This window comes from Hermetia illucens, chromosome 3 (genome assembly GCF_905115235.1).
Source record: "Hermetia illucens chromosome 3, iHerIll2.2.curated.20191125, whole genome shotgun sequence".
NCBI lineage: Eukaryota > Metazoa > Arthropoda > Insecta > Diptera > Stratiomyidae > Hermetia > Hermetia illucens.
The window spans coordinates 87044276-87072211 of NC_051851.1; the positions used below are offsets into that span (position 1 = coordinate 87044276).

The 27936-nt window shown below is 39.8% G+C and overlaps 1 protein-coding gene across 6 annotated transcripts in view; it reads right to left on the minus strand.

Annotated features, from left to right (window-relative positions):
• LOC119650882 (F-actin-monooxygenase Mical) overlaps positions 1–27936 on the minus strand; it is a 214732-nt gene that overhangs the window by 166457 nt on the left and 20339 nt on the right. For all 6 annotated transcript variants that reach the window (XR_005249382.1, XM_038054053.1, XM_038054052.1 and 3 more), the window contains exon 2: positions 3360–3388. The gene's annotated coding sequence lies outside the window, so the exon portion shown is untranslated. The remainder of the gene's footprint in view (positions 1–3359; positions 3389–27936) is intronic.

A 27936-nucleotide genomic window follows, 5' to 3' on the forward strand; every position in this document is an offset into this window, starting at 1 on the left:
ACAAAATCATGGTTTCACCAACCTGAATAGGCAGGACTGTGGGAACTCTCTCCTTGGTCAGCACAACGACGTTGGTTTTTCCAAAGCTAAGGAGAATCCATGTTCAGCCATCCATCCATAGAAGACCATCTTATAAGGCGTTCCAAAGGTCCGGACCAAAAATAAATCCCTGAGCTGCCCCCGATGTTACCTTTAGTGGGCGCTGTCTTTCCCGAGTCTAGTGGAGCAGGGCACGATACCTTAAATAGTCCCTCAACATCCGGAATAGGTAGCCTGGAGTGTGGAAGCGATTTTCCAGTGCCTCAAGCATGTGGCACCACCTCGCAGAATTGAAGGCTTCTCTTACATCCTGGGTCCCAAGGAGCACCACTCGCAGACAATTACGACTGTGTGCGTGAGCCAGTTTTACCACTTGGACCACCTCCTCAATGGCATCAATTGTGGATCGCCCCGATCTAAAACCATATTGTGTTAGTGAGTAATCGTCAACAATGTCTATTGCGTCAGTCAGTCGTGGCTTGATGAGCTTCTCAAGCAGTTTCCCCGCTGTGTACAACATAGTGACCGGACGATACGCTGACGGCGCTTCCCCCATTTGCGGGAGTATTACCAAATGTCGATGAACCAACAAGTCTAAGGTAACTCGAACTTGGTATCGTGTGGTCCACTCTACCATACGTGTCAGTTGTGTCGGTCGAGGTGCCAGAAAAATCTAGTTCAATTTACTTTCACCAAATGAGACAACACTGGTGGTGGCAGGCATGATTCTAGTCGTCCAAGGATCGATAAAGGCATAAGTTCATTGTTAACATTAGGGAATGGCTTAAGCATTCGAGTAGAGACACGAAAAGACAACCTACCATACCTCATACCTCATAGGAAACGACGATTAGTGCAAACATTACCTGAGCCGATTGGATCGGTAAATTCACTGTCACTGAAAACGGACCTGAATAGGAATAATAAGTAAGCAAAGAAAAAACTAATCCGAATACCGGAAGCTCGCGCTTCGGGTATAAATTTCTAAAATGTGGAAATATACTATTATTAAGTTTATTTGTGCAGATATGGGAACCGGATGTATTTTGACGCTTAGATTTTGTAGGGATGCACCACTGTGATTTTTTTGCAGATTTTTCGGTTTGATAGGTCTGAGAACGAGATTTGTTACACTTTTTGATGGTCATATTTTGAGCCCTCACTCCCCTAGTTTTCACCCGATATTAAACATGGGACCAGTTTCGAGTAAAATACTAATTGAGCCCTTTCATTTGATACCATACATGGCCAAATATTCACATGTATTGGGAGCCCTCCCTTAAAGTCAACACAAAATGGCGCCACTTGCTATATGTAAAGGGAACAGCCGACCACAATTTTCATGACAATCGGTTTAGCCGTTTCCGAATAAATCGGGTGTGACAGACGAACAGACACCGACTCAATTCTAATAAGGTTTTGTTTCACATCGGGAAACCGGAAGCTGGACGCTTCAGGTACGAAAGGTTTTGTGCATTTCTTAGTACGTAGCACGTAATATTTGCATATGTCCACTTTCGGGTGATATTGACATTGATAGTCTTCAATTTTCAAAGAAGCAACAACTTCAACGTATTATAAATTTGTTAGTAATAGTGCTCTACGTTATAGCCTACATCACTGCAGAATTTCGTGCCGCTAGGATGAATTTAAGGGGGGTTTCCAGCCAATTACAAAAAATTATAGTAATATACTATTATTAACTTTATTTGAACATATATCGGTATGAAAGGTATTTCGGAGCCAAGGCACCATATAGTGGCAGCCTCCTGATTTTTTTCAGATTTTTCGGTTTGGTAGTTTCTGAGAATGGCCCCCTAAAAGAAATGATCACTTTCAACCCCCCGCACTCCCCACGTTTCCAAGAAATGTCAAAACTAAAACCGGCTTCGAAAAGTACTAATCGAGGCCTTTAATTTGATACCCCACATGACTATATTTGATGAAAAAAAAATTTACACCCCCCTTTTGCATGTATGGGAACCCCCCCTTAAATTCAACGTAAAAGTATGTAACTCACTGTATGTGTGAACGTTCACAGTTCCCACCTTTCTACCAAATTTGGTGTCAATCGCTATAACCGTCTCCGAGAAAAATGCGTGTGACGGACAGACAGACAGACAGACGATAAACCGATTTTAATAAGGTTTTGTGTTTACACAAAGCCTTAAACAAGTCGGGAAACCGGAAGCTGGGCGCTTCAGGTACGAAAGGTTTTGTGTATTTCTTAGTACGTGGCACGTAATAAATGCATATATTATGTGAGAATATTCACTTTCGGATGATATTGACATTCATAGTCTTGAATTTGCAAGGAAGCGACAACTTTGACGTATTATAACTTTATTAGTAATAGTGCTGTTTCGACCAAACTTGGTAAGATCATGCTCTATGTAATACCCTATATTATTGCGAAATTTCATGGTGCTAACATGCACTTAAGGGGGGTTTTGCTGCCAATTACTAAAAATTATGGTAATATACTATTATTAACTTTATTTGTACAGATATCAGTATGGAAGGTATTTCGGAGCCCAGGCACCATATAGTGGCAGCCTTCTGATTTTTTTCAGATTTTTCGGTTTTGTAGTTTCTAAGAATGGCCCCCTTAAAGGAATGGTCACTTTCAACCCCCCGCACTCCCCACCTTTCCAACAAATGTCAAAACTAAGACCGGCTTCGAAAAGTACTAACCGAGACCTTTAATTTGATACCCCACATGAGTATATTTGATGCAAAAAAAATTTACACCCCCATTTTGCATGTATGGGGACCCCCCCTTAAATTCGACGTAAAAGGATGTAACTCACTGTATGCGTGAGCGTTCACAGTTCCCATCTTTCTACCAAATTTGGTGTCAATCGCTATAACCGTTTCCGAGAAAAATGCGTGTGACGGACAGACAGACAGACAGACAGACAGACGAACAGACAGACAGACAGACAGACAGACAGACAGACAGACGGTAAACCGATTTTAATAAGGTTTTGTGTTTACACAAAACCTTAAAAAAAGAGCTGCAAATGCGATGTAAAACCTGAATACCATACAATCATTACGTTAATGACAATTGAAAAATAGGGCGAACAATTACACCTCTTGATGAAGCTCCTTTCCTTCTGATTTCTATAGAAAAGATAATTACTAACTTTTCAATGGCGACAACTATAAACATCATCATTTCGATGAAGAATCATTAAATATGTGGTGATAACTTTCATTAAAATTGACTTGCGAAACCCGAAAGTTTTCCAATTTAAATTTAATAAATTAATTAAACCTAGCCTTTGAGATTGTATAATATAATTTTTAATACTTACTTAAATGGTTTATTCCTTTAGTTTCATACCTGAAAATTAAATAGAGAAAAAAAAATAAATTTTCAATGTCATTCAATCCAAGCAAACATTTTTTTACAAAATTATAAGGCAAAAAAATAGTAAAGACTAAAAAGGAGTCAGTTATCAGTGATATTCGCCGGCAATATTTTTTGAGAAAGGATCGAACCTTCTTTCGATTGCTAAAGACAGCAGTTTCTAACATGTACTTAACAGTGATATTTTTTACAGTCGAATTCTTTTTTATAAATAGGAAAAATTGCAATTTCGCTTCCAAAAAAGATTATCTGCATTGTACCTCAGGACTTACTCTTACTTACTTGATAACTTTGCGGGGAATATATTCAAACTATTCTTTGCTTTTTGTAGAAGATGACCAAAAAGGATAGAAATTTGGGGGTTAACAATTTACAAATTTCAAATTCTTAATGATATTTTCAGCTGCGCGAAGGGTGCTAACCTCACGGCCACGGCCTTTTTTGGTTAGCAGAAACCAGTTTATGATTGGTATCTGCAATGTATGCACGCTCCTCGAAAACGAATCGAGGCCAGTCAGACTGACCACTTTCTTCAACTTAAGCGAGAATTTCAGCGATATAAAGTGGGCATTTTATGTTTAAGTGAAGTAAGATGATAGGAATCTGGAGAGTGCTTCCCTCCCTCCAGCAATACTGTGTTTTCCCACTATGGAAAGGCGAAGCAGATATAAATTCGGTGAGGAAATATTGCTAGCGAGTACCGCAAAGTGCACTCTCAGTACCTGGAAGTTAGTTTCTAAAAAGATACTAGCTGCGAGATGCCGATTGAAAATAAGCAATCCAGGAGAGGCTCCTAAAAGTGACATTCTGATGGTGGTAAATAATGTAAATAAAAAAGTGGGTTCTGACAACATATTACGTTTCACATTGAAAATATAAAATTATAACCAGAAAATTTCATCATATATTAAAGTTTGATAGTAAAGCCCTGAGTTTTAGGTTATTTAAAAAATAAACATATTTTTTTGTTACAATGACGAAAAAATTCTAGAAATGACGTCAAATGACATTTTGACATACCGAGTATATCAAAATTAAATCCTCAGTGGAAACGTTTATATTTCGTGTAAAAAATACGGAATACATTGAAAAAGGTATGGCCCCAAACTGCATTGCCTGTCAAAATATCTTTATATGGTTTTGTAGGCAGCCGAGTGGCGCGACGCAACCGAGTTGCCTGGCAGAGAATATTTTGAAGTGTCGCGTATCATTTCCATAAAATGGGCCCAGCTGACTACTGTGATTTTCTAGTTTTAGTTTGTGTCTACCTGTTAAAATGTCAAAATATGCAGTTATAGTTGGCTGCCGCGCAAGTGCAATATAGTCATGCCGTGTAGTGTAGCGTAGCATATATGGGGTGGTACCTTAAAAATAAATTCAAAATTGATTTATAACACCAGTTAATAGGAATTAGCATTTGGTTCTTGTGACAGCTTCTATGCCTCTGAGCATTGACTCGTATAATTTTATTTTGTCTTTTTGTTTTGTACTACATCTCCGAAATTCTTTGTTCTAGAAATTTTGAAGTTCCAGGCTGTTTGCCACTAATGTGCGATAAATTCTCAATTGGATTTAGATCTGGGTTATTCTAGGACCAGAGACTTTACGCCCAATTTTTTCTTGTATTTTTGAATCCAGAGGATAAGAAATAAAAATATTTCAGTTAAAAGAACTAAATTTGGAAGGTTTGTGAAAAATTCTTACAAGCCTGGTCCGATGAAGAGGGGCAGAATCTTCCTGAAATATGACATCATCATAGTCTCCCAAACCCTTTTCTGCCATAGGCACCAGACCAGCATTAATAATCTCAATTTTTATCGAGCTAACTCCTGGGGATTTGATGCATTCCCATATCATTACATATGGCCAATGCTTTAAAGTGCTGCGAGTCTTTCTAGCACTGAATCGCTCGCCGTTTTTCCATCCTATTCACAATGCGCATCCGGGCCAAATAATTTAAAATTAGGCTGTCCAATTAGCATGCTGCTGACATCATAAGAGGTGGCTAGACCTCATTTTTGGCAGGAGCGTTGGCAGGCTTCCGTAACTTTAGGCCTATTTGCACCGCACGAACCCTACACGGTTTCAGTGGGGATCTTAAAAACTCGCCTTTAATGGTTCCCATGCCGTTGTGATGGAATTTTCTTCCTTCCAGACTATCTTTTGCGATCATGGCTGCGGGTTTCTTCAATTTTTTTATAATTTTATTTACAGCATTGCTGCAAATTCCCATAACACGAGATACGATGCGTACGATCATACGATCTTTTGCTGATACTATTTCTGACAGGTGCCATCAATTCTCACTTTTGAATGAACCTGTCATTTTTAATTTGTCTCAATTCCCAGAGAAAAGTTATAATTTTAAGCTGAAAATGATTGCCAAATGTAACTAAATATATACTATACTAACAAAAATTAGCATACAGGATGCTTTTACAATGATTTAATATATTTTCTCACAAATAAGGTACTTCTCAAAACCGATTTAGCAAAATTATTGATTGGAGATAGATGGGGTTGGGTTGGGTGTATGTGGGAAATATTTTCATCATTGCGTTGATCAGGGATGCAGAAGCTTCCATCTGTCGCAGACAATAAAGATTTCTCCACGGTATCCCGTGTCACGAAAGACTTTCCAGATAATCGTAAGCCTTTAGATGATCTTGTGGGTAACCTTAAAGGAATACTACTAACCTACCATTATTAACAGCCCAAGAGGTGAAAGGAGCAAATGATTCTCAACCATACAACATCGTTTAAAGTCCCACCTCTTGTGGATAATATGACAAACCACCATAACATGTGGATATGGACTTCTCCCAAACAGAAGGGAGATTGTCCTTGCCATCAGTACGGTAAAGTAAAGGAGGGCCATGAAACTTGCCGATATTTTCGCGAATTTTCCCATCATAGCCAATGCAGTTTCTGTAGAGCTGCTACATTTCTGGAAATTCTAGGGATCCGAGATATTATTTCTTCTTGATATCGATGACATTCCTCATGCTGCCTTGTCTGCAGGAGAACGTTCAATGACCGAAGACATCTACTTGCTCCCTTGTCATGTCATGGACCCTGGTTTTATCTTTCTTTCTATCTGCATTAATGTATATCTAGGAATACATGGCATGTGACAGCGGAACCGAACTATATCACTCGACGCATAAACAACGCTGGATCCGCGTTCGCTCTGTTGTCCAAAATCTGACAATACAGCTATCTCAACACCAACTTCAAGTTGAGACTGTTACATACTAATATTTTTTTTGTGTGGATTACCTTGGCATGACACGGATTTTCCGGATTTTCCGGCGTACTTACCAAATGCCGGATAACGTGTTGATCAGGACATCACACATCAAGAAAAGGCGACAACTCTATTACTAGCTATACCATACAATGGAATCTACTATTCCAGGATGGCCACCGAGAGGATTTCCACTTGGCGTACCATACTGAAGGAGTATAAGCTTCTCGAAAAGTTCTACAGTTGTGAAGCAAATTTCATTGAACCCCTTTAAGAGTCAATGATAACAATAATAATGATAAAATTTATGAATAGGTACCTCGACTCGGGATACTTGAAATATTGACTCTAACGGCACTTAATGTTATTTTCGTTACTGATATTGTCTTTGTACAATTATATTTTCTTTCAAACCTAAGCATTAAAATCTTCAATAGTAGTCGCGGTTCTGGATTACGACTTTTGTTTTCTTTTTAAAATCAAAAGTCAATAATTGAAACTGTCCTATGTTCCGATAACATAGTGTAAAATACAATTCATTAAGGTCAAAAGTAGATTAAAATATTTCGAATAGAAAGTCCTAAGACGAATTCTTAGCATGCCAGGCGATGATAATGTGTACAACAAACAAATTTTCACATTAAATGGCACCAACTACAATGAGAAAGGTATGAAGATCAAAGTGATGCGACAAAAACCGTTTGAAGAACCTTAGGATATGACAAACCACTAAATAGCATGTTGTTAATCCGAAAATGCAAATTTGAGAATGCGATTGTTGGCTTATTATAATAGGTAAACGGAAAAAAGGATCAAAATCTATTAATAGGGCTCTAAAAATGTGCACTCGTTATACCAGGTAAATAAATGAATAAATAATAGTCAAAGGTGTACCTTATAACCATGGACAGAGGATCTGCAAGCGTATTTTCTAAATCTAATAAGCATCGGCAAAAATAGCTATATACAATTGTTTAGTAAAATATTGGGTTGGGGGAAAAGTAATATCGTATTTGTGATCGAATTTTAACGGTTTATTAACATTTTACTTAGAATTATCCGATTTAAGTCAAATATGCGCCGTTTTGCTCGCAAACTTGTTTCCATTTAGAAGGCAACTTCATTATTCCCCCCCCCCCTCGTTATTTGCAAAAAATTCAGACAGCCAGTTTTCGCAAGCCTCTTTTGAGGCCAACTTAGTAGCACCAAGAGCGTTTTACATGGACCGGAAGAGATGGTAAACTTGGTGGCAGATCCAGACTATACGGTGGGTGCGATAGGACATCCCATCTCCCGTAGCTTCTGGGGAGTTATCAAAGATGTATGAGGCCGAGCGTTCTCTTGGTGGAACAGAACACCATTCCTATTAACCAATCCTGGCCGCTTCTGGTCAATCGCCTGTTTCAAACGGTCGAGTTGCACACAGTAGAGGACCGAATTGAGGGTCTGGCCATAGTTGAGCAACTCATAGTGGATGATTCCCATCCAATCCCACCAAACACACAGCAAAACCTTCCTGGCCGTCAATCCGGGGTTGGTGATGGTTTGGGCCGGTTCGCCGCGCTTCGACCACCATCTTTTCCGCTTGAGATTTTCGTACGTGATCCACTTTTCATCACCAGTCACCATCCGCTTCAAAAATGGGTCGAATTCGTTCCGTTGCAGCAGTGCATCGCAGGCGTTGATTCAGCTTTTTTTGGAATCCAATCTTCTGCAAATGGTTCCAAAAGGTTTTATGGTCCTTACCCAGTTCCTGGCCAATCGAGCGAATGCTCACATGCCAGTCTACTTGGATGATTTCGACGATTTTATCGGTTTCTACGACGATTGGCCGATCAAACCAACGCTGTACTGTGCAAATCGTTACAGTATCGGACCCATAAACTTCACAAATTTTTTTGGCCACCTTCGTTGCATTTTTACCTCTCAAGTAGTAAAAATGTAAAATATGACGAATTTCTTGCTTGGTGGACTCCATCTTTGACGCGCTATAACTTGAGACTGAAACGTACGATCATAAAATTGTCAAAGAGACACCTGAAGCCCAGATTGTCGTCTTCAATATAATATAGTATGACCCAATGCGATAAGAACAACACAAGATATGTTTAAGTGTCGCCAACTATTGACAAAATACGACATTACTTTTTCCCCAAACTAATATATACGAAAATCACAATTAAATGTAAGCCCACAAGACTTATTATCTTTTGAGATGCAACACGAATAGCATGACAATCTAGTTATTCTCATTTGAACACTATTAAGTAATTCTAGAGCTATTTTATATATTTTCCTTTCTGGCTGCGTAACTCATTGACATATTTTTATCTTTCTTGCAATGTCTATTATCTAATTTCGCTGCTGTCTTTAAACTCGTTCGACAGGCTTTTGTTGCAGAGAACTATAAATAAAATAGAAGGCTGCTTTTGATATGTGAAGCGATAGATTTTATGTACAAAAGAATAAGAGATTTTATCGTCATTTGAAGAACTAGAAAGAAGTGAAAATTGTTGTTATTTTTTTATGAAATCTCGATAAAAAACTATCTGCAAAGTCTACTGGTGAAGTAATTTTGCAATTTTTATTCTTAGAGAATTGAGGTGAATTGCGGAAACTCCCGGGGAAATGTGGAAACTTGGACTTGAAGGACATTATCTTACGATAATACACTCAATATTTTAGGAAACAAGGAGTAATAGAATTTATCAACAACTAGTGGCAACGTTCAGAACATTTACCTACGCCTCTCAGCACCTTCTAAAAAAGCTACAAAGCAGAAGGTAGAAACTTGACATTAAAGTTCACCTAAAAACGAATTAGCTCCAGGGGTCATTAACAGTTAAATGTGAGACTAACATGGCATGTGCCTCAATTATAAACTACTACTGTTTTCATGACAATGACCTCCCCGATGGAAGAGTATTCGGCCACAGCAGCAACAACTATTACTGAGACTAGAACGTTCACAGACAATTTCGCGCACATCTCGAATTACTTGCGCTAGTTGATATGATTTCAGTTGAAATTGATTTCACCTCACAGCAAACTCGTACAAATGGCTTGCACGGCAGCATCACTCTCCGCATCGTAGTCGGATAAATTTAGATTTCCTTTCGGACTCGTTTTTTCTGCGTTAATTAATGGGCACAATCTAAAATTAGGAGAAATGTTTTTTATCTGTTTGGTGGGTATTTGCCGTAATGTGAAGTTCTGTTGGAATCGGCTTAGATAGTTAGATAATTCCTTGCTCGCTAGTCTTCAGCAAAATTATGTAATTTAGAGTAGCGTAGGCTATGACGTTATTACAATAACCAATTATTGAGGAACATGTGATCCGGTAATTCTATTCTTGAACCAATAATTTGTTATGGGCGCTATTTTGTTGGTATTGACAAAACTTTTGCATTAAATGGTGTGGTACGGCGGTAGTTACAGGGAGTAGCGAGGTAAGCCGGCTCTAGCCTTTCTACAATACGTAAAAATGTCATCAGATTCCAGGAATTTATCATATCCAGGTTGCACACTCTAAATACGATCCAACTAATTACCTTTATAGATAGTTATCTCCTGGTCCACCTATATATATCCTTCAGACACGATGTCTGCTAATAATTAAAGGGAAATCTTATTAACTCATTTTTTATGATCCAGAGTCAATTGATTTATACAAGGCGCTAGGATTTGAAAATTCCTAAAAATCCGTAAATCTTTTCTTCCAAGTATACAACGGATGTTGGATATTTTCTGTATCCTAGCTAGAATTTTACTTTCATCTATAAAGGGTGTTTGTTGACCCACTTCGTGGTGCTATACCTTTTTCAAAATTTATGACATCTTACCTACTCACTTTCTACCTAAGTTTTCGGAGCAAACAAAGATCTCCTTCATATTTATGGAAAAATATATATCTTGGTTTGTACCTGAATTTAGAGCTGCTTGGATTACCTAGATTTTAATTATTATAATACAGGTTTATGACATACCTAACCCAAAGAATAATTTCAGCTCTCACTCAACGAATTAAATTCACTTGAAAAAAGCAGGAACGGAAATATCCCAAATAAGGAAGTTGAAGTAATTTTCGCTTTTGAAAGGACCACAAAAAATAGAATGAGAGAAATATTTATCCGTCATAATAAATTAGAATGTTTAAAATAATTAGAATCTTTATAATAATTATTATTATATTATAAATAATAAGTCTTTTCTTATGGATGGAGGTGGAAAACTTGAAAGACGCTGTTGTGTCACGTTGTAGTAGTGTATGAGATTCTCACCCACTAAAACCATCTCCCTTCTTCGCCAATATTCTCGCGGGACCAACGTAAAGTATCACATTACGGGAAACTATGGTCTGTAGCGTGCATTCAGGACAGTCTGGAGACTCTTCCAATCCAATGCATCACCCGATCTTGTTCTATACGCACTGTATGCCCTTGATCGGCCGATGTACCGAACTCATCCTCTTTCGATTCAAGATCTTAGGCATTATCCGTGCTAAAGATGAATTATAATTTGGTGTTATATATTAATATACAATTACTAATGTCTCTATAACCACTATTTTTTATAATGGACAATTAATCACTACTTCTCAAGTTGATTTGCAGAACGTGGATACGGCAAATCAAACGTCACCATGATGATACCGAAATGCACCCCCTTGGAAAAATCCTAATTTTTCAGACCGCAGTAACCTCAGCAATTTTTCAATAGGGTTGGAAGAGAGGTCTCCCGCTCCTCTCTCAATACCATATTAACTTTCCCCGGGGGTAGTGGTTCCAAATTAAAACCATCCGTTTTTATGCCAAAATAGCCACATTCTGAGTTGCCAAAAAGGCGAAACACCGTGACACCGTTCTAATGGTCCTAGAAATTGGGACCAGCTCCAATTTTTGCTTTATCAAAAATTTTCCTTCACTCCGATCGTTACTCCCAAATACCCGAGATTTTATCAATATTGTTTTTCCTGCGATTAGTAAGAATAACCGCTCGTCTTCTCGTCCGCCATGTCCCGTTTAACCATCTGTAACTATGATTTGATGGTATTAATGGTTACCCTTCCATAGAGTTTCACGGTCTCAAATGCTTCGTAACTACGACCAATGGCCAAGCCACAGAAAGAACCCCAATATGGAAAATTTGAAAACAACTGGTTTTCTAGTGCGGAGTAAAGACGTGTGGTTGTCAGCTATGTTCGCTTCGTGAAAAGGTGTCAAATTCCCGGAGGGGGAGTTTGCAAGGGATATTAGAAGCGGTAAATAACAAAACGCAGTATAAATATATAACAACCTTCAATACATTGACAAACTGAAAATATCCGCAAGACGAACATTCGAGAGCTAGAGAACGCGCAAACGTTAAAAAGCCCCTGTTAACAAAGGGACAATTGGGAAATAATTATGTGGTCAGATCAGACCAAAATAAACCGGACATTAAATGCATGCGGACTTAAGACTCCTCAACCCGTAGAAAAAAATTGTCTTACTCCGGCCAAGCTTTGGTCCGAACTATGGTCGGATTTATGCTGAATATAATTCGTACCTTTGTTGTGTTTTACGAATTATAAAAAAAGCGTACAACACCTGCGAGGCACTTCCGTCACGCTGCTCGCAGGGCAGAGGTGAGGCAGCGTCTGATAAGTTGCCTCTGCCGTGGTACGAAACTCTAGCCGTCTTCGTCCCTCTTTTCAAAATAAACCCGTTAGGATCGAATGATCGCGAACGGCTGTGGAGAAGTCGTGCAATGTAAAGTCCACAATCAAGTTTTCGTACTAAAGAGCTTCAATTAAAATATTTTACTGCATCTGTTCCGTCTTAGTTTATAGTACAAAATATATATTTTAAGAAAATTTCCAAACCATTTCCATATTGTCGCATTCACAGCAGAAGAATGACCAAATTTGTGAGCCACCCTCCAACATCTTCTGTATAGTGTCTAAAAGATACGATCATACAAAAAGGGCACGCCAGGTGATATTTGAGGTAACGAACCAATTTCTGCCTCTTTCACGGAATGAGAAACCCTCCAATTGTGTTGGGCCTGACCTTAGCAGCAATTTGAGGGCTATGTAACGGAGCCAGTGCAACCCTTCCTACTTATTCCCAATACGTCCACAGATCTTTCGCAACTCCTCTTGGTTAACCCGGGGATTGAGAAAATATTCTATCAAATCAGCCAACGATTTAAGAGAGAGTTGTAATTATTTTGAATGTCACTTGCGGCTATTTCTACATTTTGTTCATTACAATCTCATTTCATCTCGGGTCACAACTGGCTATAGTAACTTCCTTTGCTTCCTCTTATGGCTCTTGTGAGGTTATTTAAAAGATTGCGATATTGTTCCTGCAGCTCCTGAAGTTCCCAATTTCCCCTCGCCCTTCGACAAAGTCTCCTTGTTCACAGACAACATCTTAATATTGAGATTTCCCTGTTCCAAACTACTGGCTTCTTATTGTGGTGGAATGCTTGTAGCGTCATATGCCTCAGTTACACCATGACACAACTTATTCACCGTTTCGGGTGCCTTCCTTCCTCTCTTCCCTTCCATCTAGAATGGCCAGGAATGTCTCTTCCTCAAAAACCCCAGTGGACAAGCTGACTATTATACTTTTTTCATTTCTATTGCGCCTCGACTGTCACTTCCTCCGTTTTCAACGACAAGAAAAATGCCCTGGTGGTTACTGTGGAAGCAGTGTTCCCTTACTCGCCAAATGCACGCATGACTAAACGACTCATTTGTAAGCTTGCTTTTCAATGTAAGCTCTATTAAACTACAATATTTCCAGAACATAACGCACTTATTGAAACCTACATCAACAGAAAACAATTCCATTGGGAAATTCAACATAAAATAACAACAGAGAAAACATAATATTATTCTCTCCATCTTTCGAAACACAAACCGTCTCCATAAGTCAACAGGAAGCAATTCACTAGTCATTCGATGTTATCAAATCCTGAAGGAAAAGGAATGTATTCTGCAATAAATGCTATTGAAAGTCCATTTCAGATTCAACAATGCATTTCTCTGTAGCAGCATGCAAGGACGTATGCAATAGTAGTCACGAGTTCCAAATGGGGTATTATGGAATGAATGCACTTATTCCCTGTTGAACTATGTGCATGCACATTGAAAAAGGGGTTACATGCTGCTTTGTGAGTTCAAAATGCTATTCGTGCCACTCCATCGTGGTTGCACACTCATGATCAGGAATCAGGACCTTTAATTTCAAGTGTGATAAATTGCAATGACGGGTTATTGGTAGTTTTTAAAGTGGATACTAGAGAGATCCTATATAGGTCAGGCGATAATTCACTTCCGATTTTCATGAGGGTGGAACATAAAATGCCGGAAATTGGGCAAGCAATCATTGACTTTTGCATAACAGTCAAGTAAATTAAAAACGACATATGTTTCCAAGATAAAATTTTACATTTAGGAGAATGCAGTTGGCAGAATAATGCCACTCAAAAAATAGTTAAAGATAAGATAAAATGTGATATCTTCCTAGAATGATATCCTCAATGTTTGTAACCGGCCAAAATTTAATGATTTTTTTTTTAAATTCCTGAAAATTATCTTGAGTGTTGATTTCTTTGAAGTAGGGACTGATTTCAGTCTCATTTAGAGAAGAGTAAGACGTGAGAGCACTAATGTGAAAGGTGTATAGCTATCCAACTGATTTGTTTACGGAGGGTGGAAAATTGAATTGAGCAGATTTAAATTAAATTTCCTTATACTAATATGTCCGGATAGTTCAGTGGTTAGAGCACTAGGCTGTCATACGGAAGGTCGCGGTTCAAATCTCACTGGTGGCAGTGGAATTTCCATCGTGATTTGACGTCGGATACCAGTCGACTCAGCTGTGAATGAGTACCTGAGTCAAATCAGGGTAATAATCTCGGGCGAGCGCAATGCTGACCACATTGCCTCCTACAGTGTTCTGTAGCGTACCGTTACGGTCTTGAATGAAGTGCTCTAACACACTTCCTGGCTCTGATCCAATATGGATTGTTGCGCCAACGATTATTATTATTATAGTAATATGAGGTAGTCACCAATAGTTTGGTTCTGAAGATTACAGGCACCTTGTATGTATTTGTTTCAACTAATATTTGTAATTAAACCGGCATCAATCCGAATAAAACGATCTACGTTTAATATTTACCATCTTATCTGTTTTTCAGTCGGCCAACAACCACTGCAGACAATAAGTGCAGGGTGGGATAGAGGAGCATTCCCATATGGAAATTCAATCAACTTCGTCTAGTCCATTCATCAAAATGTTTCAGGGTCTAACGTTGCCAAATTCCTATTAGAAATACCTATCTTTAAGAAAGTTAATCTTATTCAATGCTGTACTTTTTGTTCTTGAATTGTACTTGCCGTGACGCAAAGGCCGCCGCGATGACTGTCCTAACGTTAGCACTATGTCGCCTAACAGTTACGGCTACAGGCAAGAAGACATAAGGCCTCATTTATGTAGAATCTTTTCGTGACGCTTCATTTTAGCGGGCATCACTACCCCCATATTGAATGTACACTCTTTGTGTCACTATGGGTTGCTAGTGGATATGCATAACCCACAAAACCTCCCTTAGTTCGTCAGGGAAAACTTTAACCTGCCGGAACGTTCTTTCAACTATTTTTGAGAACGGTTCCGATCCACATATTCACGCACTATTCCAAAAATTCCCCAAATATTACTGCCGAATGTGGTATCTCTCAGCTAGTTAAGCATGAAGTTTAGCACCACATCAACACCACTGGCTCCCCAATCTTCTCGAAGGTGCCTTCTTTACTACGCCAGAAGTTCGATGTTGTGTGGAAAGAGTGTGAACAACTCTTGACAGAACAGTCTAATATCGAATGACGAACTTGTGGAGATTTCAGACGTCTGAATGCTCAGACGATTCCGGATCGACAATTCATTCCTCTGCATTTGCATTACATAGCAAACTGTCATGTTTTCTCGACCTTGAATCTCGCAAAGGCATACCACCAAATCCCTGTAGCTACTGAAGATATTTCAAAGACAGCAATTTCCAAACTTTTCAGACAAGTGAGTTCACACAGGTGACTGTTAGTCTGGGCAATGCGACGCAAACTTTCCAGAGATTCATCCACTTTGTACTATGAAACATGGACTTCTGTTTCTGTTATTTGGATAATGCCCTGGTCTCCTTCTCCACGGAGTTCGAGCATTTCGAGCCCATCGACCCTTCCTCCTCCCCAACATTGAAGGAAGAATCAACCGTCAGGGACCAAAAAATCAATCAATGAACCTTACCTGATTGACTCCTCCACTATTTAATCTAAACCAAGAACAGGCCAAGCAGCCTGCTATATATATACATATTTGCAAAAAAAGACATTTTATAAACCTCGATTAAACAGGAAACAAATGCTTAAGAGGAAAACGACAGGAGATTTTCGGAATCGATTGTTTTTATTGCATAGCTTAATTATCCCAGAATACGCTGCAGAAATTTCAAAGCGAAATTAGTGCTCCTTTAAATTTTATAGGGATAAAGTGAGCAATTATTGTGTTCAGGCTCAGGGTCCACCGCCCAGGAAGTCGCTTTATGTCCTTATGAAATTCGGTAGCGCTATGTAAATATTGACGTTATATATTTACGCCTCTTTTGCGAGTGGTTTGTATTTTTCTAGGTGTATAGCGTTCGTAATCTATCATATCCGAAAAATGAACTTTTCAAACATTGTTTTTTCAAACGCATTTTCCTCAAAACGACGATTTTCACATTGGCAAGTCCCTACCGCATTAGGGCAAAAACAAAAAGCAAGCGCCCTCTATCCACAAAAAAACGTGTAGGAATCCGCGAACGGCGTCAATGGTTGCGGCGTATCCAGGACAAACGAAGAAACAAGTGATCGTTTCCTTGGGAATGCTCCATAAACGAACAACTTTTAGTGGAGTCAATTTATTTGCGAATATCCAAACAGTAGAGTGTTGTTTGCTTTTAACAAGTTTCGTGTCCTGTAGCAATGTTACATACGGGTTCTGCAAAACTTCGGATGATTTTTTTCTCTATCACCTAATAGCAATCAACATGAACCTTTTCTACGCTTCGATCAAATTATTCAGAATCCATCTGAAACAGATATTTCTCCCAACTAAATGGATTGCATTGTAATCTTTGATATTCCATATCTTTATCTCGAACATCGCCTACACTGCCGTTTCTTCTATCCATTTTTCGCCTTAAAAATACCTTGAGTATAACATAGCACTCTACTCCACATGTACTCGTTCTGCAATATGACCTTAATTATGGTGTCCGCGGACAGTCGACACCCTTCCGTCGACTGTCAATGGCGCGCTCACCTTCAGCAGAAGAAAAAGATGCGGTAGCCATTATTTACCACATCCTTGCAATAAATCATCATCTTGGTATTTGGTACAATGCCGAGGTATTTCACTAATTTCGACAAAACCATAATTTCACCAACCTGAATATGGAAGACTGTGGGGATCCACTTTTATAAGTCAGCCACTTCGGTTTTCTCCAGAGCTAAGGACCATTACAATTTTGACTGTGTGCACTAAGCTAGCAAACGTGAGTGTGGCGACCAGTACCGAAACATCATCCGTAAACAATGCTGAGCAAACAGATTTCTCAGGGGCCTACTCAAAAACAAGGTGGAAACTAAAGGACTCCCTGAAGAACCTCGAAACAGATTAGAGAACTCAGTGGACAACGCAAGTCACCTGCTGTAATCGTTCCATCGAGAAGAGTAAAGACAAGGCCCAGGACCAAGAGAGGGCAGGTCATAGAAGGAAGTTGCAACTGGACCTGGATGATTATTGGTATTTTAGTCAAAAGTACAAAACATATTTTTGGGTTATACGAAACTTGATGTATCGTTACACTGCCATATTATTTTTATTAAACTCAGACCAGATAAGACCCCTAAATTAAACGTTCACAATAAAAGGCCAATTGGTTGTCTGTTTTCATTTAAATTCAGCGAAATATTTCATGTCTTGTAAATCACCATTAGAACTCATATAGGACAGACTATATTAAACACGATGTCACGCGTTCATATGTATATAAAACATGATGTCACCAAGTTTAATGACATGTCTGTTTTGCAATTAAACATTATTGACATAGCACTCGTAAAAGCTTTGAAATTTTATGTCAATGTAGACAATGCTATGATGCAACGCACTTTCATTGTACAGCTTATACTCAAGAACTTTCATTGCTGAATGCAGAAGAATTCGTCATCTATTCATATGTTCATCTAGACTGAAGTGTGCTATGAATGGCTTAGCTTAATGTTACATAAAAATTAATGATTTTTAAATGTGAAATGTGTTTTGAGAAATGCAAAAAAAAAATAAAGTTAAAAAAAGATGTAGAGGATTTCATAGTTGATGGATGAACTCAATATAAATGTATGAGGGAGTGTAACATTCTCCATAGAATCCAAGCAAGCACAAGTTTTTCAACAGCACATTGCACTTTCTCAACAGTATTGTGTTCAAGTCAGTTCCAGAGAAATCAAGTGTCAAAGCAATGCCCTCAGACTATGCAACTATGCATTTGAATCTCCATTACATTGAACTCTGTGCCGTTCACAGAACCCTCAATCAATCGCCAACAATATGAAAGGAAGCTTTCATACAGTCAAGAGATACTTGACCATTGTCATTGCATTATCGAATGTTCAGCTTCAACGTTATTTACATTATCAGTGTTATCACCAGTGTCTGGGAGAATGTGCCGACGGAAACATTTAGTGATAAGAAGCAAACTCATGCAGAGAACAATTACTCATATCAGCTGAGACGCCGTCTTGAAGGGTCAAATTTGCCGTTATCACAACAATAATATTATTTTAATACTAATTAGTGGAGCCATTTAAAATCGATGTTGATATAGTTCCAAGATAAGAATAAAATCCTTTTTCTCGCTGTTTATGATTTTCCTTGTAAAAATATTAGTCATAGACTTGTAATAAAGGCTGGGTGTAAAATAATTTCGAATTGAGGGCCAAATGAAATTTCAACTTTGATACAAGTTGTATGATAAGTGATTGGAAGAGGAAACGATGATTTTAACTGCAGTGGAATCAGTGCTCAAACGCTTGTACAAATCCCTTCCTGAAATACCAATCTTAGTTTGTTAATTCCAATTTCAAGATTAGGTAACATAAACCACACTGACTGACTACTCGTCTCCCATTCTAGTGTACAATTTATCCACTCCGTTATGTCATCTTTTTCAATTAAGCATAGTTTTACTTTCGAATTTTGTTTAGATTCAGTTTTTCCCTTCCATAATTTCTTTCGATCTGCCCGGTCACGATACAATGTTTTGATTATAACAAAAGTTTCAAAATTCTTTTCAATCAAGTTTATCTGGTTGAGAATAGAAGATATAGTTCAATTCAATTTCAAAACTTTCACTGCGATCATCTGTTTGCTGTTTCTATTTGAATAGTTAGTTGTTTACATGGTTTAGTAAAATTGGTATTTTTCTCACAGTCTTGAAAATGAACCTTTGATCGCTGCAGATGATTATGCATTGCGAGTAACCTATCGCATTTCAAGTCGTGTATCTGTGAAAATTGTGGATTTAATTAATGATTCATAGTCTCCACATCTTTGCATGTGCCTAGTTGACTCGAACCTGTATTCTTGTGTTATTTCAGTCTGGCAAAAACCAAAAGATTGTGTGCCAAATTAAGACTTGTTGCCTATTCAACATTCTGCATCAAATATTCACAGAAATTCATAATAATTTATTTTATTCCATCCACCCTACCAACACAGGTGTTGTACTTAATAAACAATGAGTCAAAAGTCACTCAGAGAAATAAAATAAATTCAGATGAATCTTGAATATAAAGTGATATTTCCGTTTTTGATTTCAATGGGACTTCGTCACATCTGCGCCCATAACAACGAGGACTAATTAAAATTGCGTTTGTCAATTAAAATTCACTCCAGTGACTTTCTGGTGGTAATTATGGAATAAATGCGTGCAGGAATGTTTCTAAAAATGGAAAGATCAACTTGAAAATAAATAAATCTAATTCTAATGCTGTTGACATTCTCTGAGGTTAACTTACAATTCCGGTAATCCAGAACGACGTTTGTTGTCATTATTATCATGGAAACGTCTTTCTTGCAGTGAACTGAAAAAGTGTTCCCTAAATTCCAACATATTGACTGTAGCTCTTAAAACGTAATAACCGACCGTGATATTTACATTTCACGCTTATAAAGCCAACTTATTTCCTCGTCTCCGTCTCACCCAATCAGAATCGCACTTTGCTTTCATATTAAAATTCTTGAAAACCATCCTTGAACTGGGCGCATCACCATAGAGTGAAAATCTCTTAGAAGGGGTCTCTCTCTACAAATAGCGAATCCGCCGTGAACTGGCAAAACCAACAGAGGAAAATCTATTCTGCCGCAGCAAACAGTCGGTAATTCAGCACATCGCCAACGCCTGCTAGGAGATATTTATCTTACTCCAAATATTTCACTTGAGCGGAGCGAAAAATTGGAAAAGATGAAAACATTTTTTTTGGGATTTTTATGTAAATATTTATATTATTCTGAACAAAGTAAAAAAATCAATTGCGCAACAACTTGATGAAAATGACCTGGAAAATTCAATTGAAGCAGATCAAAATGCGACTTCTACATTTTTACACTTCTCTTTGCTCAAGGCTGAACGAATATGTAAGCGTAAAGGGGGTCTGTATATTCTAATGCAAACTCTGAAGATCTTAATAAGAAATCTGTTTAAAATTGACACCGATAAGCATTAAAAACTACTCAATGGCTACTGAAATAAAATAAAAAGAGGCACGTCCTCAATTTGCAAATGAAAACTGAGGTTACCAAAGTTCCTACTGGAACTACTTAAGAGAAACCAAATGTTATTGTCATATTAATGAACTGTAACACAAAACAATAGGATAAAAGGCCTTAGACCGAGTACCTCCAGTGCTTTATGTAAGTCGGGACTGCGAGACTATTCAGGCCATTCAAATAACAAGTGGAACTACTTTGATCTACCACGCACGCAATAGCCGGTATCCGATCTAGGCTTGCTTTACCTGACACCCCTCCAAAAATTATCTGACGTCCTGGCCTATGCCACAGCTCCATCTTAAACAAGGTTTGCTACGTCTTCTTTTTCTATCTCTTTCTAGATATTGTCCTTAAAGACTTTCCAGGCTTGATTATAACCGCAACCTATTGAGTGGGATTTTACCCACAACCAGACGGTCGTGGTATAGCCCATAAATTTAATAATTTAATGCTGTGTTCGTTTTTGGTGCTCATGTTGTCACCATGTACTTCCTCTTGCCTTCATTAATGTGGAGCCCTAGGTTTTGCACCAATGGCTACCCGCTCGATCTGGATGAAGGTAGATTGCATACCTCGGTTTGTTCTTCCCATAATGTCACTATCATCAGCGCAGGCCAGTGATTGGATGGACTTCACGAAGATGGCGCCTCTTCCATTTCCATCAACATGGCAGATCATTTTTTCCAGAGTCAGGTTAAAAAGTATCCATGATAGGGCAACCTTTGTCTTAACCTTTGTTGATATTGAGTTATTTCGGGAGTGATCCTATCTAGCCATTATCTAACCTCGCACATTGGTCAGCCTAGTCAGTCTTATCAATTTCGTGAGGATACCGAATTCTCTCATGGCCGTGTACAGTTTTACCCTGGGTATGCATGGGCGGCCTTGAAGGCGATGAAAAGATGGTGTAACTGATGGCCATATTCCAACAGTTTTTCCACCGCTTGCCGCACAGAGAAAATCTGATCTGTTACCGAGTTGCTTGGAATGGAGCCTCTTCAGTATGAGTCAATGATATTCTGGGCGCATTGGGCTAACCGGGATAGCAAGATAGGGAAGAATATCTTATAGATGCTACTTAGCAACACGATACATCTCTAATTGCTGCACTGCGTGATAACCACCTTTTTATGTATGGGATAGATAATACCTCGTTTTCAGGCATCAAACACTGATTTGCTGGCTCCCCACCTTAAGCATCAGTTGATGAACTGCTTGGTGTAGTTGGTCGGGATCATATTTAGCCAGTAGTGTTATTGGCCCCTATTTGATTGTTTTTTCCGTGCTTGGTAGTGGCGGGATTTGTCCGTCGTCTTCAGTTGGCGGGTCCTCCAACTCGCCGATATTTTGGTTGTTGAGGAGTTCTTCAAAGTACTCAACCCTCTCTCCAATATGCATATACCGTCGGAAATTAGATTTCGATTAGAGAGCATCGAGAATGCATCATTTTCCGGCATGCAGCATTCTTCCGCCCCTTACTAGCTTACATACTCCGTCGAACCAGTCATCCCCACTTTTTTGCGACTGGGGCCAAGTAAGTTTCTGATAACCTTCTCCAGGTGACTGTGAACCTTTTATTCGAATGTTATCCCGATATTTTCTAATAACGTTCTCATCCAATTTGTCATTCCTTACTGAGCAACCCGTAAAACAATAAACCATTTATTAAAGGTTGCGATGTCAATGCCTGCCAGTAACAAATTTTTTATTTATCCTTGAACCGATTTCTCATCCTATCCCCCCTTCCACTTCAAATTCTTCTTATATTCGACATCAGATCCCATTCTCTGCTCTTTAAGTCCATAGGAAACGGAAATCGGCAATCAGGGTAACCTAATGTAATTGGCTAGGAGATTATTTTTCATAGAGCAATTTACGAAAAATACATCGTCTTCGCACCAACCACAACTCGTCCCCTTTGATGACGTTGGACAGTTTGTTGTATATCTTGTTGTTTGTAATGACTATTCTTACTCACTTGCTGATAGCCTTTGAATCAGTAACACTTCGCTGGATCACACCGAGATTGTGACTAATGAGAATACTGGTGACAGGTTGTCATTCACCCCTAAATGGTCATAGCGCATCAACCATGCCTCCGTACCATCGTTGCCGATTAAATGTAGTTTAGCTCCTTTTAGGACGATATGCCGACACTACGGATATTAGGCTCATACGACCATGAAGTTCTTCTTTCGAAATTGAAGGCTTTCGAGTAACAATGATTGTCACATTCCGTGTACTGCTCCCATATAGTAGCACAGAGAAAACATTGCCTTACAGCAGTCTCAAGTTCAACTTGATAATTACATTTCCAGATTTTGGGCAAAACAAAGCTGCTGCTGCCGGCAGAAACAACTTTTCCTAGCTATATAAATTAAGCAACGCCTTCAGTGGTAGAACGTGAAAGCAGAGCGTTAAGGTGTTTCAGGAATGATGACCTAATCCATTGAAGCCCTCACATCCACAAATAAATGTCGGCGATAGGACGCAATTCTGGCGGAGTTTGTATTGGACTTTAGAGAGAGTAACTTCATTTTGTGTATAATATTCACATGTGTCCGGATAGCCGAGTGGTTAGAGCACAAGGCTATCATACGGAAGGCCGCGGTTCAAATCTCACTGGTGGCAGTGGAATTTGAAGCGTGATTTGACATCGGATACCAGTCGACTCAGCTGTGAATGAGTACCTGAGTCAAATCAGGGTAATAATCTCGGGCGAGCGTAATGCTGACTACATTGCCTCCTACAGTGTACTGTAGTGTACCGTTACGGTTTTAAATGAAGTGCTCTAACCCACTTCAAGGCCCTGATCCAATTGGATTGTTGCGCCAACGATTATTATTTCCGAGTTATCACAATCTCGGCAGATGCCGGATTTTAACTAATACTAGCACTAAGTGCCAAGCATTTAGGCTCGGACGATTCTATCTACTTAAAAACTAAAGGGGCGCTGCTAGCGGTGGCCGGTGGTAGGTCAGTGGGAGAATCCGTCGAATATTCCCCGCAACAGCGAGCACGTATGCAGAATGGTGTACTTCTGCATGGTTTGAACCAGACTGTGCGAAAGTCCCAGGACATCAAGGGAAGCGGTGAGGGATTTAGGTACAATACCTATAGCTGACATTATGGGAACTACAACCACCCGCTCGAGACGCCAAATTTCTTTGATTTCCAGAGCCAATGGCTCATAGTTCACCTTCTTCTCCACGTATTTCCGTTCAATGTATAACAGTACGTCAGGCTTGTTGTGTAGAGTGTGGCGATCAGTCAGAACTTGCCGGTCCCAATACATGCTGTAAGCAGGAATATCAAGTACTGCTTGCGGCTCATATCGATAAATCGGACATGTTCCCGTGATCAGCCCATGCATGTATACAAGGTTTTGATGGATAACCTTACATACAGCATTATGCCTGGTGATGTATTGCACCGGCGCCATAAGAGTACAGCCAAAAATGAGATGGTCCAACGTCTCTAACGCCGATCCACATATTCTGCACTGGTCGTTCTCCACCCGTTCTTTCGTGATGAGCTTTTTATAAGCTCGGGTGGCGACCACGCCATCCTGAATGGCACACATGAGCCCCTCCGTCTCAACAAAGAACTCCCCAGCACACAGTCATCTGTTCGACAAATATTAATCGACAAATGGCTAGCAAAGACAATTCACATGTTTACCGTGCATTGCCTTCGATTTCATTCATCGATTCGCTCTTGGTCCGACTTCACCCCATTCAGAGAATTGAAAGATCGATCCTTCAAGTTAAGTGGAGTCAGCCCACAGTCTGCCTTACAGACAGCCGCATGCAAGGGACTCGCCTGTTCTTTGCTGTAAAAATAAGCGCGCAGCGAGTCGACTTGGCGATGATGTTGTGCCGCCACGACAACCACGCCCCTACCTCCGATGTCACGAAGCAGGTTCATCCGCTCCACGGCAGACTTTGGATGATGCATTCGGAATTTGGACATAGTTGTCCGTATCCGCCGCTGGACGTTTTCCAGATCGGTCTTCGTCCACGGCGATATTCCGAATGCATAAGCCAGTGAAGGGATAGCGAATACATTCAACGCGCTCATTTTATTCTTCCCCGAGAGATGCGATTTCAGCACCAGCTTTACACGTCGCAGGAATTCGAACAGCAGAGCATCCTTCAAATCACCAACTCGAGCATGGGTTCCTTGCAGAATTCCTAGGTACTTGTAGAAGTCTGCCTCGGTCATAGCTTCGATGTGGAGGTCCCCAATGCTATGACCGGCATGCGGCTCCTGATGACCTTTGCGGATGGCTTGGATTCGACATTCTAATCCAAACTCCATCCGAATATCACGGCTGAACATGTCTATTATTCGCAACAGACTTCTAAGATGGCTCAGTCCCAGCATACAACTTGATGTCACCTAAGTACATCAAGTGTGTCAGTTCGCACTTAGCACGTAGGCCATATATTGCAAAACCATGCCCTCTAACATCATTCAGTAGCCACGAAAGGGGGTTCAGTGCCATACAAAACCAAAGGGGACTCAGCGAATCCCCCTGGAAGATGCCCGTCCATATACGGATGGGCTCTGAGGTATTAGCACCCTCAGATGTACGCACCGATAATGTGGTATGCCACCCTTCCATGACTGTCGCCAAAAACTTGATTAGTTTCGGATCAATGCGATACAGATGTAGGATGTCGATTAACCAGGTATGCGGAACGCTATCAAAAGCCTTGGCAGAATCGATATAGCAACTGAAGAGGTTTCTTTGGCTTCTAGTTGCTTGTCCTACAACTACCGAGTCGATAATGAGTTGCTCTTTGCAACCCCTTGACTCAACTCGGCAGCCCTTCTGCTCCTCGGACAAAATGTTGTTGGTCTCGAGGTGCGCATTGATCCTTCCACTAATAATGGACGTGATGAATTTATAGAGGGTTGGTAAGCAAGTGATCGGTCTTGTGTCTGCGGGGTCCTGCACCGTATCCTTCTTAGGGATAAGGTAGGTAATCCCCGCAGTGAGGAAGGGTGGAAATTCCTCCGGCCGACTCATGACCTCATTTATACTGCGTGCCAATCGACTGTGTATGCTGGTAAATTTCTTATACCAGAAATTTTGCACCCGATCCAGACCTGGGCCCCTCCAATTCTTCGAGCTGTTTATGGCTCGTCGAACTTCCTCTTCGGTAACATCCGCAAAATACATGCCAGGCGTATTGGCATGGCGGGTGCCTTCAGCGGTGATCCAGTCAGCATGCTCAGCATGCTGGGCGGGTAACCCCCAAAGTCCACCCCAATACTCTTTCGCTTCCGTCACCGAGAACTGTATTGTCTGGACGCTCTGTTGGGATTCGTTGAGAGATCTGAAAAAGCTCCGCTGGTTCCTCGCGTATGTTGCATTCTGGATACGTCTGGAATAACTTTCGCCATACCGTCGTAACCGACTGCATATGACAGAAAGTTTCTGTTTTAGTGTGTCCAGAATTTCAACTACGGGTGTCTCACTGGGGATGGCATAGTTCCGGTAAACCCTCTGCACTTTATTTCTCACCCGTCTGCTGGCATTGCCAGTGCTGATCTGAATCAGTCTAGCAATGTCCTGCCTTAGTGAGTCCCGCCGACGTTCCAGACGAATTTTCCATGGTGGCTCTCTGGTCACTCAAACCAATAACACGAAAGCGAATCTTCTGACCGTGCAATCAGATAGCCGCAACTGCACCACAATACACAAGTGATTATAATTGCAGCAGCGACATATCAGCACACAGTCGAGATGCATTGATTCCCGGAGTTGCTGGAGATGCATAAAGCCTGGGAATACCTGGTCTATGCAAAGGAACCATTTCCGAAAATTCTATACACGCTCTTTGGAATCCTGCACTTTCTCCACCTACCCCCTGAGACGCTGTGGTGGCGTACAACCATTCAGACTGAAGCTATCCATCCCTCCTCCTTTCACAACCGGGCTTAGGACCGGCTTCGGCTTATTATTATTATTCACTTTTTCAAGCGAAAAAATCCCAATTTGTTGATCTGCCTTTTGCGAAGACTAAGTCAATTAAAATCATCCTTCCCTGTGGAGAACGTTGCCGAAGTCTTCTTGGCTGCTTCCTGAACTACTGGAGGTCTTATATGATCAAGACTATCAGTCATGATTTTTGTAACCAATAAATTTTTCTCAACCAGTCAGTCAAAAAAAAAAGTTTTTTAGATATTTTGATTCATTCTACTGCCTTTTATCTAGGCAAGTTAATAATTGCAGCGTAATTGAGGTTAAACTTAAATGAAAATTCAACTTCCAATCATGAAGCTTATATGCTTATTTTGGAAACGAAAGCATATCGAATCCCCGGTATCCGTTAAAGCGTACTTCACTTGAACTAATCTATCACATTCACCGAATGAATATTTTATCGCTTTCTAAATATAAAACTAACATCATCCTCCTTTCACTCCATATCTGTGTGCAAGTAATGCGAGGTGTTATCATTTTGCTCCCCTTTAGCTTAATCAAATTCCAGTCACCTTATTACGTGTTTAGCAGCTGTAAAGTCACACGCATTTGCTCTCTCCCCTTCAAAACATTCTCTGCATTATGTGTGTTATTGTCCAATAATTGTTCATTATCTTATCACATCCATGATATCATCGCGCTCTCATTAATGAGCAAACATAACGATAATTATTATTAAGAGCACCCCACAGACAAATATTAGTTTCCGATAAGATTCAGAGTGAGGAATATCGACCCGTCAAATCTGCCACTTTTCAGTGCATTGATAGCAAAGCCGAAGGATAGTTCCCATAATGAAAGTTCCATTTTACTTAAAAATAATGAATAGCGCCACCTACATCAGTCCAATCCGTCTACAATTACTTTCCATTCTCCTAAACCTCTTCTTAATCAAAAGAAAATGTTTACAGAATCCTCCGTTTCAGAACGTCGAAAAAACAGCTTAAAAGGCAAGAAATAAAAAGGATAATGTTGACAGATAAATCTCTCCTTGTGGAGTCAATGAATTCCTCGCTGTAGCACAAGTAAACGGAAATGAACACTTTTTGGCAACCAGAACCAAATATTTTCCTTTCCGTTTCTGGGTATTTCCATTTTCCTTTGTTGTTTCATTACTCTCTCAATAAAAACAGGTCGGGCAACATTGCAAGCTACCGAAATAATAAATTGAATTGAAAGTTCGGGATCGCATTGGAAATTTTCTGGACATTGTCCAATTCTCCTTGGGCGAAACTCAATGGAATTACGCCGGAGAGGGTATAAATAATTGAAAGTTTGTATTGGTGAAATTCGAAATTAGAAATACCAATCAAACAAAGAAATTCAAAAATTATGTAAACAATCTATAAGGAAAATCTATAGGGGATATTTGGGTGAATAAGGTCACTCTACGTATCTCTGTTCTATGAAACCG